The sequence below is a fragment of the Podarcis raffonei genome, chromosome 11 (genome assembly GCF_027172205.1).
Source record: "Podarcis raffonei isolate rPodRaf1 chromosome 11, rPodRaf1.pri, whole genome shotgun sequence".
Taxonomy (NCBI): domain Eukaryota; kingdom Metazoa; phylum Chordata; class Lepidosauria; order Squamata; family Lacertidae; genus Podarcis; species Podarcis raffonei.
Genome location: NC_070612.1, coordinates 57,281,126 through 57,297,638, shown reverse-complemented (window position 1 = coordinate 57,297,638; position 16,513 = coordinate 57,281,126).

The following is a 16,513-nucleotide window of genomic DNA, read 5'->3' as shown; positions in this document are numbered from 1 at the left end:
TGATGCTGCAAGTTCCTGGGAGCCTTTTGGAGCAGGTATGGGGTACCTGGGACTCTCCAGTTGTTGGACTCCAACTTCCATCAACCCAGCGTGGTTTATAATCAGAGATCATAGAAATTATAATCCACAGGTTGACCATCCCTGGTTTTGAGGCTGTGATGCACTTAACCTCCCCTCTGTTTTTCTGGGTATGGGGCAAACAGCCACTGCATAGCTGGAAGCTTTTACCACTGCTTTTATCAAGGCAGCCGTTAGCTAAACAAAAATGGCAAGGAAATAAAAAAAAAGTGCGAAGATGAATCCCAAAGGTCTCCCTCCCTAAGCAAATTCTGGAACGCCAGGTGCAACATCCTGCATTTTAGGAGATTTTAAAAACATTTCCAAATGAAAAGTATGTATGCAAAAGAGAGAGAGAGAGGGGCGTACCTGATATTTATCTTGGATTCCGTACTATAAAAACTTGCCAGTAGCAAATTCCAAACACCAAAACCACAGTTTCTTATACGCTCTCATGTGGTCCCCATCTCTCTCTCTCACACACACGTATGCTATGGAAAAACATTCAAAAAGCCAGCATCAACATTATAAAAAGAACCCCCAAAGCAGATTAGCACCTCCCTTATAGGTTGGAACACTAGGCTCTTATTCCTAACCATCCATTTATTTATAGCCAAATGGCCCAGCCTCAAATGGCCTTCAGAGGTGTACCCCTGCCTGGCACTAGTTTCAAACCTTTAATGGTTAGGGATGGTTTACAGTGCATTGACTCTGAATAAGGCCTCCCTTCTGTTTTAAAGATGTTGAATCAGTAGGTTCCTGTGTTTTATTGCAGCAATCAGTTGCAAATGTCCAGGTTGCGCTGAACTTTAATCAAGGGACAGAGTATTCAGGGCACAAAAGGTGGCAGCAGGGGGATTGTGCCACTGGGGGTGCCTTTATTTTTCGGAGGGGTTCAAGCACATACTGAAAAGGTATGCTTGCATGGCTAAAGTAGATCATTCAACAAATCCACTTTAAAAAACAACAACAATGGACTTTTTGCAGTTAGGAAATTGATGGGGGAAATGAACTGAAAAGTGTGGGCTGAGTTTTTGGTTAAGGAAAGGGGGACTTTTCAGCAGAATAATTGTGAGCGGTGATACCGGGGCCCAAGAATAATTTAGTACAGTGGTACCTCGGGTTAAGAACTTAATTTGTTCCGGAGGTCCGTTCTTAACCTGAAACTGTTCTTAACCTGAAGCACCACTTTAGCTAATGGGGCCTCCAGCTGCCGCCAGAGCACAATTTCTGTTCCCATCCTGAAGCAAAGTTCTTAACCCGAGGTAATATTTCTGGGTTAGCGGAGTCTGTAACCTGAAGCGTCTGTAACCTGAAGCGTATGTAACCCGTGGTACCACTGTACTGTGAATGTGCTATTGTCCCCCGATAAAAATGCTTAAGAGCTTAAGATGAAGAATGAAATCAAAAAAGAAAGAAAGAAAAGGAAATGTTGCAAGAATGTGTGGCTACAACCAGCCTCACACAGACTGGCTATTCTATATGTGTTCCAGTCATGTCAGAGAGATAACACTTATCGATACCCTAAATGACTGCAACCTCACAAAAAATGTGTGAGGGAAGGGGTCATGTACTACACCTTCCACTGATAAACCACTGCCATCCACGACTTGATTGTGGATGGAGGATTTGACCTGGCATGTGTGACAGAGACCTGGTTGGAGGAAGCAGATGGGCCTGTTCTTGCCGCTGCTTGCCCACCAGGTTTCTCTTACGCACAGCAACCCAGGTCATGTGGGCGGGTTGCAGTGATTTTTAGGAAGTCACGAGCTTGCACCAGGCGTCCTACTGGGAAGATCCAGTTCTCTGAGTGCATGTTCTGGAAGTTGGGCAATAGGGGCAGTACAGGATTCCTTTTGGTGTACCGTCCTCCCCGCTGCACCAAGGATTCCCTGTCCGAGCTGCTTCAGGTCGTGGCGGATTTTCTCCTGGAGACACCTAGTTTGGTTGTCCTAGGGGATTTTAACATCCATGCCGACACGACCTTACAAGGGGCTGCTCGGGACTTCGTGGAAAGCATGGCCTCCATGGGGCTGTCCCTGAATAACTTTGGCCCAACTCATAGTCATGGACATGCAATAAATAACTACCTGACATTCAGAAGACATCTTAAGGCAGCCCTGTTCAGGGAAGTTTTTAATCTGTGATATTTTACTGTATTTTTGGTTTCTATGGAAGCCGCCCAGAGTGGCTGGGGAAACCCAGCCAGATGGGCGGGGTACAAATAATAAATTATTATTATTATTATTATTATTATTATTATTATTATTATTATTATAAATGGAATTAAATAAATGTTTAGCTGTAAGCTGCGTTGAGTCGCTGTCAGGGGAAAAGGCTCCATTGTTATATGGTCCATGCACAGCTTCTTATAAGGAAACCCTGTGTGCCCCTCAAGCACAGTGTGTGGCTGGATAGTGCCTCAGACACCAGGCTTCCCATCTGCTCAGGCCATTGCCAGAGATAACACAGGAGGAAAGAACCAGAGAAGGCCATTTGTTTATTTTCCCTGGCATGGAAAAGCTTGCAGCTCCTGCTGCTTTGTGCTGCGGCCACTGCTGCCTAGAGCAGGAATGTGCAACTGGTGTTCCCCCAGTTGCTGTCCATAGTGCAATTCCCATCTGCCCCAGCCAACATCACCAGAGGCAAGGGAAGATAGGAGAAGCAGTTCAGCAATATTTGGTGGACCACAGGCCACCAATCCCTGGCCCACTCCAACCAGGGAAATCAGGGTGCCAAGGGTCCCTTAGCTGCCAGGGCCTGCACTGATTGGCTGACCAAGTGGGATAGTCCTACCAAAACATTAAATTACTTGATCAACAAATCATTGGGCTGAATGCTCAGGCACGAAGCTTGCAACGTGATCTTAGGCCAGTGACTACCACATATCCTAACTCTCAAGGAGGTGTCATGACAGTGAAATGGATCAATGATACCTATGCTGCCTTGAAATTCTTGGAAGGGTGGACTTATAAAATGTAATGAATAAACGTGGAAGCAAAATGTGCCCTATCAGTTGCTATAACATCCTGTGCCAACCTGGTACCCTCCAGATGTTTTTGGGCTACAATCCTGATCAGCACAGCCATGCTGACTTAGTCAGAAAAGGTAACTTGGTGTTATGGAGGCTAGGAGACCACAGCTTGTTAGGTGAATGGACTGTGAATAGCTGATGAGATCAGTGAGAACTAATGACAGAATATATTTTCCTGATAGGTGAACATCTTTATCTGACATTGCAGTTTGAAACAGTGGAACCCTACAGGGGGGAACAGCTAAATAGTCTGGAGCCAGTTTTGGGAGCATGATTTGGGGAGAGAGCTGTGAGTTGGCTGAAGGTCCTGTCTCTAGGAATCTGATGCAAGACTAATGGATAGACCACCTGCTGTAGGAGCATCTAATTGTTTCCATTATGCACTGCTTATAAAATGAAACAGATCTTCCAGAGGCACCCTAAGACTCCATTGCCCTCTCACCCAAAGAAAATTAAGCTCTGTAGTGCTGTTCTTGGACTTATCATTGTTCAGGAAATCAGTGGGTACTTAATGATAGGTTCATAAAGAAATACTAAACAGGTAACAGTTTGATAAGCTGCCATATGAAGATTATTTACACATCACCCCAAAAAAAGAGGGCAAATATTTGCATATGCTATTTTAGGAATAATTACTATAAATGGAAGTGCAATACATTTCATTGTATTGGGGAAGACCTGTGTGCCTACTCTGTTGGCTATCCGGATGGCAACCTCTGATGGGCTCTTTCTTTTGGTTTTCTCTTTGAAGTGGACTTGGACCAGACAGCTCTTCAAATAGAAGATTCCTTCAAACAGAGGTCAGTCGTCTGACAGCTCATCAAACAGATCAGCCTCTGTAAAGAAGGGTGTGTGGCCACACTATACTGAAATACCCCTTAAAGCTAAGGAATAATAGATGCCTGGAACCATGTGAGGGAAGACAGGGTATATCTGTTTTAAATACAATACAAGGTTCAGTCGATAGTGCAAAAGGCTCGTAATCTCAGGGTTGCAGGTTTGAGCACCAGGTTGGGCAAGAGTCCTGAATTGCAGGGGGTTGAAACAGATGACCTTTGGGTTTCCTCCCAGCTCTTTGAAATAAATAAATAACAAGGCTGTTTGTTTGCATCTACTGATGTACTGAAACTACCGTACTCTGCTGTTTTGCTAAACTGCTGGTTGGTTGTGGTGGAAGAGAATTGTTAATTTAGCACAAATCTCAGTGATACTCCTTGTAGTCTCAGTTCGGCAATGAAATGTTGAAAAACAGTTAACAGTTCCCAAGGAGCCATAACTGATGAACGTGTAAATCCTTCGTACTTCATGGACCGCTGAATCAATGGACTGTAACGGTTACTGTGGAGCGCTGCCGCCTGTTAATGAATATCCATGGAAGATAGCTTAATGGCGAGTTGCACATATAAAACCTCTTTGGATCGCTGCTTAGAAAGCTCGGTTTTTCCAAAGTGGCCTCAGCGTGAAAGTAGGGACATTTGCCTAGGTAAAGTGCCATCTCCCTGAAACATGCATGCCCGGGCAAATGTGATGGTGGCTCTTATTTATTACAGGTTTTTCTATATCACATCTTAGGCTAACCTCTCAAGGAGTTTTCCACAAAGTTCTAAAGCCACCATAAACCAGGAAAACAGCAATGAAGAATAAACAAAATTGCCAACATGTAATGGAGGATGCTGTCACCATTGGGCAGAGTCGGGCTGTGAACTGTGGCACGCTGTCACAATCAAACTCAGAGGAAGCCAATGTGGTGCCATCCTCAACTGTCACCTCTGTCCCTTGGCTATGCTAACAGGGGCTAGTGGGAGTTGGTGCCCAACATGTGAAGGCCATTGCATTGGCTATCCCAATCTAGGCTTACTTTTTACACGATAAAATGGTACCCCTGGACAGTTAGGTCCAGTCAAAGGCAACAATGGGGTTGCAGGGCTCATATCGCTTTCAGGCCGAGAGAGCCGGTGTTTGTCCACAGACAGCTTTCAGGGCCATGTGGCCAACATGACTGAAGCGCTTCTGACGCAATGGAACATCGTGACAGAAACCAGAGTGCACGGAAATGCTGTTTACCTTCCTGCCACAGTGGTACCTATTTATCTACTTGCTCTGGCGTGCTTTCAAACTGCTAGGTTGGCAGGAACTGGGACAGAGCCACAGGAGCTTCTGTTTTGATCCTGGAATGCCACTATTTCCCCCACCAACACCAAGCTCGGGGAGGACAATGAGCCGGCGCTTGCCTGAGTGCCAGTGGCGGTTGCCGCGAAGGAGCATCCCATTGCCTCTCCATGGCCGCTGCTGCTGGCCTCCTCCCTTGGGTAGCTTGTAGTGGTTGCTGGAGAACAGGCGAGGAGGAAAAGAGGCTGCCGCCCTGAGGCCCAGCTCTGTGAGGTGTGCCGGCTCAGAGGAGCAGGCAGAAGACAGGGCCGTTCTGGGCAGGAAGAAAGAGGGAGTGCAAGGAGTCTTAATTTTTTTGAAAAAATAATGCTTTGTGCATCCACCACCATCATTCTGCCTGGATACTGAGGTCCAGTGCTGAGGGCCTTCTGGCGGATCCCTCGCTGCAAGAAGCCAAGTTACAGGGAACCAGGCAGAGGGCCTTCTCGGTAGTGGCACCCTCCCTGTGGAATGCCCTCCCATCAGATGTCAAAGAGAAAAACAACTACCAGACTTGTAGAAGACATCTGAAGGCAGTCCTGTTTAGGGAAGCTTTAAATGTTTAATAGACTATTGTATTTTAATATTCTGTTGAAAGCCGCCCAGAGTGGCTGGGGAAACCCAGCCAGATGGGCAGGGTAAAAACAACATTATTATTATTATTATTATTATTATTATTATTATTATTATTATTATTCATGTCTAATCATGCCCCTTTCTAAAATTTAATTATTGGTGTGTGTTTTTCTTTTTGTAAATCTACCAAAGAATAAAACAAAATAAAATGGGGGGGTTGAGAGGATCCACTGCAGGAGGAAGTGAGAAATGTCCCTTTATTCATCTGAGGAATATTGGAGGGTGTGCAGGAAAGGGATATTGGCTTTATGCCCTGCTTCTGATTTCCACACTGGCTGGACACTGTTGGAAGCAGGAGACTGGGGGAAAAATCAGGGATTGGGAACCTCTGATTCTCCAAAGGCTATTGAACTTCAACTCCAGCCAGCATGTTCAATGACCCCATGATGGCTGAGAGATGTAGGCTAGCAGCCTCCTAGGTGCCCCATCCCTAGACTAGACGCACCTTTGTTCTAAGCCAGCAGGATTCGTGTTTCCCTCCCTAACCCCCTTGCAGTGGCGTAGCGTGGGGGTGCAGGGGGGGCCGGCCGCACCGGGCGCAACATCTGGGGGTTAGGGTTAAAGGTAAAGGTAAAGGTACCCCTGCCCGTACGGGCCAGTCTTGCCAGACTCTAGGATTGTGCGCTCATCTCACTGTATAGGCCGGGAGCCAGCGCTGTCCACAGACACTTCCAGGTCACGTGGCCAGCGTGACAAGCTGCATCTGGCGAGCCAGCGCAGCACACGGAACGCCGTTTACCTTCCCGCTGGTAAGCAGTCCCTATTTATCTACTTGCACTTAAGGGTGCTTTCGAACTGCTAGGTTGGCAGGCGCTGGGACCAAACGATGGGAGCGCACCCCGCCGCGGGGAATCAAACCGCCGACCATGCGATCGGCAAGTCCTAGGCGCTGAGGTTTTACCCACAGCGCCACCCGCGTCATGGGGGTTAGGGTTAGGGGGCGCAAATCCATGGGTTAGGGGGCGCAAATTACTTGCCTTGCCCCGGGTGCTGACAACCCACGCTACGCCACTGCCCCCTTGACGTGTCTGATATGCAGAGAACAGCAAAAGCACACCAGAATAGGCAAGAGGAAGAAGCAGGGATCATTAACAGCCCCTTCTTCTCCCATTATTGTGTCATTTTGCTGCATAGCTGGAGATTTTGCCTGACTTTTACCAGGCTCAACAATATCCCCCTTGAAGCTTTCAGGTTTCAGTAACTGAGAGCACACACGACTTCCCCAGAGCTTTTATTAGCTAAAATCAACTTTGTAAAGTTAGAACAGGAAAGTATTTTTAAGCCATTTATGCCACATTTCCTGGCAAGCATCCTGTTCCACTAATGGGGTCCACTGCGACGGCAACAAATAGAGCAAGAATTTATTCTGTGAGTTACGGGGCCTAGGAATTGTTCTCATTATTTGTGCTGGTCATTAAAAGCAATTAAAGTTTGGCACGCATGTGATTGTTCGGATATAACCAGCCTCTGTTTCAGATTCTCCTCGGAGGTGTAACTTACCTGAACTGCTAAAAAGGGAACACCTGTTTATACATCAATCCAGGGCCGTTTCTCAATGAGCCGCATTCCTGGGGCTGCTATATGCATTATGCCAAAAAAATTAGCCACATGTTTACTTTAGCCCTGAACAAATATTTCTAGTCTCTGACGAAAATTTGATTAAATTCTTTAGCTAAAGTTAATTAGACTGTAAGTAAGAAAATATGTTCATAATAAACATAGGTAGGCCATAATAAATAAAACCATGGGGTTTGTTCCCTCTAGTCACAAAGTTATGTTTAACATAAAATGGGATAGTAAATACCCTAAGCGGAAGGAACTGTCTCCAAATTAATCTTTTCCCCAGTCTGATGATACTAGAAGGAATTATTTCAGCCATAATTGTTACTAGAATGGCCAGTGTGGCATTTTCAGCTAATCAGGCCTGCTAATTTTATTTTCCATTGCATCAGCCTCATTACGAACTACTGTAGTTTATGCTCCAGGCTTTCAAGCTATAGATTTCTTACTTACATCTATTTAGTTTCCTTGTATTTCTTAGGGGTCTTTCAAGGCAACTCCCAGAACAGAATGGCTTGTTCATGAAACAAATTGCTTGCATTAGATTTGTCTGGTGTTTAACGCATGGAAAGAATCCTCTGTTAGTATCAGTTTTTAAAAAAAATATTAACCATGGGGTTTGTTCCCCCTAATTACCACTAGAGGCAGTCTTTACAAAGAGTATTACAGTGGTACCTCGGGTTAAGTACTTAATTCGTTCTGGAGGTCCGTGCTTAACCTGAAACTGTTCTTAACCTGAAGCACCACTTTAGCTAATGGGGCCTCCAGCTGCTGCTGCACCGCCAGAGCACAATTTCTGTTCCAATCCTGAAGCAAAGTTCTTAACCTGAGGTACTATTTCTGGGTTAGCGGAGTCTGTAACCTGAAGTGTATGTAACCTAAAGCGTATGTAACCCGAGGTACCACTGTACTGGTCTAGAGCAGTGTTCCCCTTCATTTGTTTCTTAAATACTTAGGGCACAGGGTTACATTTTGGCCATGTTTCGCTCTTACACTCACAGAGGGATATATATCTACAGTACGTGGGTGCGTATCATTAGGGAGAGAATCTGCATTGAGAGACTTCAGAGAAGTGTGACTAGCCCAAGGTCACCCAGGAGGTGCATGTGGAGGAGCGGGGAAGCGAACCTGGTTCACCAGATTACGAGACTACCGCTCTTAACCACTAAACCACACTGGCTCTCTCACGCCACACTGGCTGCAGAGCCACTGCTAGTCAGTGTGGCCAATAACGAGCTGGATGGCCCAATGGTTGGAGACAGTACCCTGTAGACAGATATTCATCTGGGATTTACTTACATAACTGGCCGTGTTCGTAGGTCCAGGTCCCCAACTTACCCAACAGGTGCAACAAGCACTATGGTTTGTATTGATTTCCTGCATGAAAGCCATTTCAGCTTCTGACTGACTTCCAGGCATGTACAGGTGTATATATTTTTCTGACCATGATGCCTATGTCATAGGTAACATACGAGCTATAGTTAACAAGTTTCTCACTAGTCTGTTCTACCCTAGGTAAAGGTAAAGGGACCCCTGACCGTTAGGTCCAGTCGTGGACGACTCTGGGGTTGCGGCGCTCATCTCGCTTTATTGGCCAAGGGAGCCGGCGTACAGCTTCCGGGTCATGTGGCCAGCATGACTAAGCCACTTCTGGCGAACCAGAGCAGCGCACGGAAACGCTGTTTACCTTCCCGCCGGAGTGGTACCTATTTATCTACTTGCACTTTTGTGCTTTCGAACTGCTAGGTTGGCAGGAGCTGGGACCGAGCAACGGGAGCTCACCCCGTCGCGTGGATTCGAACTGCCGACCTTCTGATCGGCAAGCCCAAGAGGCTCAGAGGTTTAACCCACAGCGCCACACGCGTCCCTTGTTTTACCCTAGTTGCCCCCCAAAGCATATACAGATAACTCACAACTTACGCTTATTTAACTTGTGCGCATTCAGATCTATGCACTTGGCAAAAATGTTTAATAAATTTTAAAAGGGGCAGAAAGGGGGTAAGCAGTTGGGCGTGGGAGAGAAATACTTTGGCAATCCCACCAGCCATTAAACCCAAAGTGTTTTAACAATACGTGATTTTGGCTTTCGGCGCTATCCCTAGAACGTAACCCCAGCCTAAGTTGAGAGTCATCTGTACTAATGTCTGTAATCAGTGACTGTCTTTATTCCTTTAATCATATTGCTGTATTGTGTATCTGTTTTGGTTGCCTGCATTTTTTAAACATTATTTCAAAATAAAATTCTAGGTGTACACAAAAATGGGTCATGTCTGTGAGAGAATATTTTAACACAACATCCTTGTGACGAATGGCCTAAGCATAACATGCTTTCCTCCAAAAAAAACAATTTTCCTGTCAAATTTTTACCCATTATGTCGTGAGCCACCTGTCAATTTTCAAGCATTCTTCATGCATACAGGCCAGAATCACCCCTTATGGTTCAGTTTACGAGGAACAGAAGAAAATAAATGGGGAGGAGATGCAGAAGGGGTAACACATATTTCTAGGTAGGTGAGCTATTAAGGCCTTTGAAAGAAAAATGACAATATACGTCAGTGGCAGGGGTTCTGCAATAGGGCAGCCAAATGGGAATGCAAACGTTTTGTTTGGGGGGGTGTTTGCCCTCTGCTCCCCCTGTGGTGGCACCCAAGGCGAGGAATAGATCAGGTCTCTCTTCCAAGCTCTCATATTTTATTTCCAACTTTTTTGGTTTAAAGGTGTCAATGCTCCTCCCCTGTTTGGTATATGGATTACATGCCACATGACTGCAGGTGCAAAAAGTCTGCTCACGTGACCATGCCAGATTAACAAAAAAGAGCTCTGCTGGATTCAGACCAGACACCCATCTGGTTCAGAATACAGCCAGATTGGAGGATCCAACAGGCCCAGCAACTCCCTTCCCTGATTCCACAGGGAATGCCAAAAAAATGCAGTTATACCCTATGAAAATTGGCCTTCTGCTGACCATCATGAATGAATATAGAATCATAGAGTTGAAAAGGACCCTGACGATCATCTAGTCCAGGGGTGGCCAACTCCCAAGAGACTGTGATCTACTCACAGAGTTAAAAACTGGCATTGATCTACCCCCTTTTGGGGGGTTCAGGTCAAGGTTGTGAGCTTTATTAGGGGGGAGGAAAGTCCTGTTTTCTGGGGGTTCGGGTCAAAGTTTTAAAGCTTTTTTTAAGGAAGGAGGAAAGCCCTGTTTTTTGGGGGGGTGCAGGGTTGAAATTTGACCAAACTGCGGGAGGTAGTGGAGGACAGAGGTGCCTGGCGTGCTCTGGTCCATGGGGTCATGAAGAGTCGGACACGACTAAACGACTAAACAACAACAACAAAGGGTTGAAATATTGAGCTTTTTTAAGGGGACTCAAAGTTCTTAAGTTGTTGAGCTTCTTTGGGGTGAGCCGGTGATCTACCAGTGATCTACCACAGGCGTCCAGTGATCTACCGGTAGATCATGATCTACCTGTTGGACGTGCCCCCTGCAATGAAGAAATAGGCAGCTGTCCCATACAGTGGTACCTTGGGTTACATACGCTTCAGGTTACAGACTCCGCTAACCCAGAAATAGTACCTCGGGTTAAGAACTTTGCTTCAGGATGAGAACAGAAATCGCGCGGCGGCGGCGGGAGGCCCCATTAGCTAAATAATAATTAATAATAATAATTTATTATTTATACCCCGCCCATCTGGCTGGGCCTCCCCAGCCACTCTGGGCGGCTTCCATAAAAACCAAAAATACAGTAAAATATCACACGTTAAAAACTTCCCTGAACAGGGCTGCCTTAAGATGTCTTCTGAATGTCAGGTAGTTGTTTATCTCTTTGACATCTGCTGGAAGGGCGTTCCACAGGGCGGGCGCCACTACCGAGAAGGCCCTCTGCCTGGTTCCCTGTAGCTTTGCTTCTCGCAATGAGGGAACTGCCAGAAGGCCCTCGGCGCTAGACCTCAGCGTCCGGGCAGAATGATGGGGGTGGAGACACTCCTTCAGGTATACTGGACCGAGGCCGTTTAGGGCTTTAAAGGTCAGCACCAACACTTTGAATTGTGCTCGGAAACGTACTGGGAGCCAATGTAGGTCTTTCAAGACCGGTGTTATATGGTCTCGGCGGCCGCCCCCAGTCACCAGTCTAGCTGCTGCATTCTGGATTAGTTGTAGTTTCCGAGTCACCTTCAAAGGTAGCCCCACGTAGAGCGCATTGCAGTAATCCAAGCGGGAGATAACCAGAGCATGCACCACTCTGGCGAGACAGTCCGCAGGCAGATAGGGTCTCAGCCTCCGTACCAGATGGAGCTGGTAAACAGCTGCCCTGGACACAGATTTGACCTGTGCCTCCATGGACAGCTGTGAGTCCAAAATGACTCCCAGGCTGCGCACCTGGTCCTTCAGGGGCACAGTTACCCCATTCAGGACCAGGGAATCCTCCACACCTGCCCGCCTCCTGTCCCCCAAAAACAGTACTTCTGTCTTGTCAGGATTCAACCTCAATCTGTTAGCCGCCATCCATCCTCCAACCGCCTGCAGACACTCACACAGGACCTTCACCGCCCTCACTGGTTCTGATTTAAAAGAGAGGTAGAGCTGGGTATCATCCGCATACTGATGAACACCCAGCCCAAACCTCCTGATGATCTCTCCCAGCGGCTGCATGTAAATGTTGAAAAGCATGGGGGAGAGGACAGAACCCTGAGGCACCCCACAAGTGAGAGCCCAGGGGTCTGAACACTCATCCCCCACCACCACTTTCTGAACACGGCCCAGGAGGAAGGAGCGGAACCACTGTATGACAGTGCCCCCAGCTCCCAGCCCCTCAAGACGGTCCAGAAGGATGTTATGGTCGATGGTATCAAACGCCGCTGAGAGATCCAGCAGAACTAGGAAACAGCTCTCACCTTTGTCTCTAGCCCGCCGGAGATCATCAACCAGCGCGACCAAGGCAGTTTCAGTCCCATGATGAGGCCTGAATCCCGACTGGAAGGGATCCAAATGGTCCGCTTCTTCCAGGCGTGCCTGGAGTTGTTCGGCAACCGCTCGCTCAATCACCTTGCCCAAGAATGGAAGATTTGAGACTGGGCGATAGTTGGCCATACTGGCCGCATCTAAAGATGGTTTTTTAAGAAGCGGTTTAATAACCGCCTCTTTCAGCGGGTCTGGGAAGGCTCCCTCACGGAGGGAAGCATTCACCACCCCACGAAGCCCATCGCCCAGTCCTTCCCGGCTAGCTTTTATAAGCCAGGATGGGCAAGGATCCAGGAGACAGGTGGTTGGTCTCACTCGTCCAAGCAGCCTGTCCACATCCTCGGAGGTAACAGATTGGAACTGATCCCACTCAACTTGACTAGACAGAACTCTAGCACTCTCCCGCCCCGGCCCTGCTCCCACGGTGGAGTCTACTTCTTCCCGAATCTGAGCGATTTTATCTGCAAAAAACTTTGCAAAATCATTGCAGGAGAACATGTGGCCCATACTGGGCCCCGATGTTGCAGGTGGTTCCGCTAAATTGTGAACCACCTGAAAAAGTCTCCTGCTGCTGTTTTCTGCAGATGCAATAGAGGCGGTGAAGAAATTCTTCTTCGCCTTCGCTATCGCCACTTGGTAGGCTCGACGTTGAGCTCTAACCTGTGTCCGGTCAGATTCGGAATGAGTTATCCGCCACCGGCGCTCTAGCCGTCTCAACGATTGTTTCATTGCCCTCAGATCCGTGGAAAACCACGGGGCTGTCCGGGCTCCATGCAATCGGAGAGGGCGCTTCGGAGCCGAACAGTCAATAGCCCTGGTTAACTCCGCATTCCAGCGGGCCACCAGGGAATCAGCTGAAAGGCCATCAACATGGGATAAAGCATCCCCTACCACTCTCTGGAAACCATTTGGATCCATTAAGTGGCGGGGGCGGACCATCCGAATTGGTCCCACCTCCCTGCAGAGGGGATGGGTCACAGAGAAGTCCAGTTGCACCAGGAAGTGATCTGACCATGGCACTTCTTTCGTTTCGCTTTTACTTAGTGTCAGATCACCAACATCCATAGAGGTAAACACCAGGTCCAAGGCATGTCCGCGGCTATGGGTTGGGCCAGACTTATTCAGGGACAGCCCCATGGAGGCCATGCTTTCCACGAAGTCCCGAGCGGCCCCTTGTAAGGTCGTGTCGGCATGGATGTTAAAATCCCCTAGGACGACCAAGCTAGGTGTCTCCAGGAGAACATCCGCCACGACCTGAAGCAGCTCGGGCAGGGAATCCTTGGTGCAGCGGGGAGGTCGGTACACCAAAAGGAATCCTGTACTGCCCCTATTGCCCAACTTCCAGAACATGCACTCGGAAAACTGGGTCTTCCCAATAGGACGCCTGGTGCAAACTAATGACTTCCTAAAAATCACTGCAACCCCCCCTCCCCGCCCACATGACCTGGGTTGCTGTGCGTAAGAGAAACCTGGTGGACAAGCAGCGGCAAGGACAGGCCCATCTGCTTCATCCAACCAAGTCTCTGTTACACATGCCAGGTCAAGTCCTCCATCCATGATCAAGTCATGGATGGCAGTGGTCTTATGAATCATTGACCTGGCATTGCACAGCAGCACCTTCAGGTCATGTGGGTATCCCTTGCTGATTCTAGTATCCATCCGGTCAGGACCAGACCCGGAGGCAGGAATAGTCCTCAGACAACGACTAAACCTGCCCCCTCTGTAATGACGTGGTCTAGTCTTAGCGTAACTCCTCCTCCTACCCGTGATCACTGAGATCGGTTGCCCCAGTGCATCCCCCCCTGTGGAACATGCCCCAGCCATTTTGTGGGCTGGGGCCCACTCCCCGGCAGCCCTGACCCCTCCCCCTAAGAACAAAATAACACCTTAAACAAACAAACAAAACCAATAAAACAATACAAACAAAAAAATAATAATGTAAAAATTACAAAAACATCAAAATAAAAATAAAAAAATTCCCCAAGCCCAACCAAACATCCATCCCACCCCCACCCGCCACATACAAAAAATCCAAAAGAAAAATTTTAAAAACATTTTAAAACCACTCTAAAAACACTCTGTGCCCCCCTGGCAGTAACAACTGTCCTGGTGAGGCCTGTCAGGCCCCGCCCTGGGCCAGGTGGTAAGTGGCAAGAGCAGGGCCCTCAGGGACTCACTCAGGGGAGTCCTCCTGGGCAGCGGCAGCAAGCAGCACGCAGTCCTTATGAGGCCCCTGGCCCCGCCCCAGGCCAGATGGTAAGTGGCAAGAGCAGGGCCCTCAGGCACTCACACAGGGGAGTCCTCCTGGGCTTCAGGTTAAGTGGTGCTTCAGGTTAAGAACAGTTTCAGGTTAAGAACGGACCTCCGGAACAAATTAAGTACGTAAGCCGAGGTACCACTGTATATATTTACTTTATTAAATTTAAAAAGAAAAATTACAATCAACCAAAAAGAACCAAGTACGTAACCAGAGCTACCACTGTACAGGGATTGAGCCTGCAACCTTGGCATTATCAGCACTGCACTCTTGTCAGCACCATGCTCTAACGAACTGAGCTTGCTCCTCCAAGTAAATTTTAGATACCCCTTTAACACAGTCTCTCAGATTTCTTAGGTTGCACCCTGTTTGCTGCCCCAGCAGAGCTTAATCCATAGTCCTGTTGCATGCCAGCCACCTGGAGGAAAGCCTCTGAAGATCTTCTTAACAAATGGGCAGATCCATGAAGATGACACAGGGTAAAAACCACTATAAATAAGTCAGAAATTAAATCAACAAAAGAAAAGTCTATGTAAAAATCCATATAAACTCTTTTGCTCTCTGGCGCCATCTGGTGTTGGATGTTTATAATGCATTCAAATCGTATTATTGTGACGAATGTAGCTGAGTCTGACTGTCCTTCAGAAATCTAGAGTCCAGGCCTAAATTTGTACTATAAGCTTTTGTGGGCAAATACCCACGTTGCCAAATGCAAGATAAAATGGACAGTGTCTTATGAAAATTTATGCTGCAATACATATAATTTCTTAGCCTTGAAGGTGCTACAATGCTATTGTTTTGGCTGCAACATGGTTTATGCTCTGGATCTGGTGCCAGAGAATCCAATTTCTTCGCATGACATATGGTTACAATGGAATTTCCTACCATAAAATGTAGTGATAAGCATCAAATTCATGCAGATAAGGTTATAAATGTCTACTAACCATGATGGTTATGTACTGTCTCCAGTATCAGAGGTGATATGCCTCTGCAAACCAGTTTCTGGGGATCCAGAAACACAGTCCTATTGGCCTCATGTCCTGTTTCCGGGCTTTCCCTTTTTCCCCAGTACTGCAATTTATTAATTTTTATTTTTTACATTTTATTTTGACAAAGTAATAATCATAAATAAATAAGAATAAAAATGTGCACTCCACCCCTGAGACCATTCCATTGTAACCATCCAACCTCCCAAAATTTCAACACCTCTTGCGACCCCTTTCCATTTTAACAGTACAAATTCTACAAACACCTTCCATATCTCATCAAAACTATTTCTTCGGCATATTCCCCCTCTTACCTTAATGGCACATGTTAATTTATCATTAGTAGATATATCCCACACCTCTTTGTAACATTCTTCCATTTTATACTCTGCTTGTCCCTTCCATTTCTTAGCTACTATTATAACTTGTGCAGCTGTCAATAAATTTGTGAGCGAGTCCATCATAGCCTGCAAACCTTCCACCCCATCGTAAATTGATAATAATACTGCCTCTGGACTCTTGGTCAGCTTTAACCCAGTGATTTCTGTTATCTCCTTAAACACCCTTTGCCCAAAGAATTGGACATATTTACACCTCCACCACATGTGAACATAATTCCCTGTTTCATGGCATCCCCTCTGGGCTTTGAGAGCCAATGTGGTGTAGAGGTTAAGAGCAGTGGACTTGTAATCTGGTGAACTGGGTTCGCTTCCCCGCTCCTCCACATGCAGCTGCTGGGTGACCTTGGGCCAGTCACACTTCTCTGAAGATTCTCAGCCCCACTCACCTCACAGTGTTTGTTGTGGGGAAGGAAGGGAAAGGAGATTGTTAGCTGCTCTGAGACTACTTAAAGGTAAAGGTAAAGGTACCCC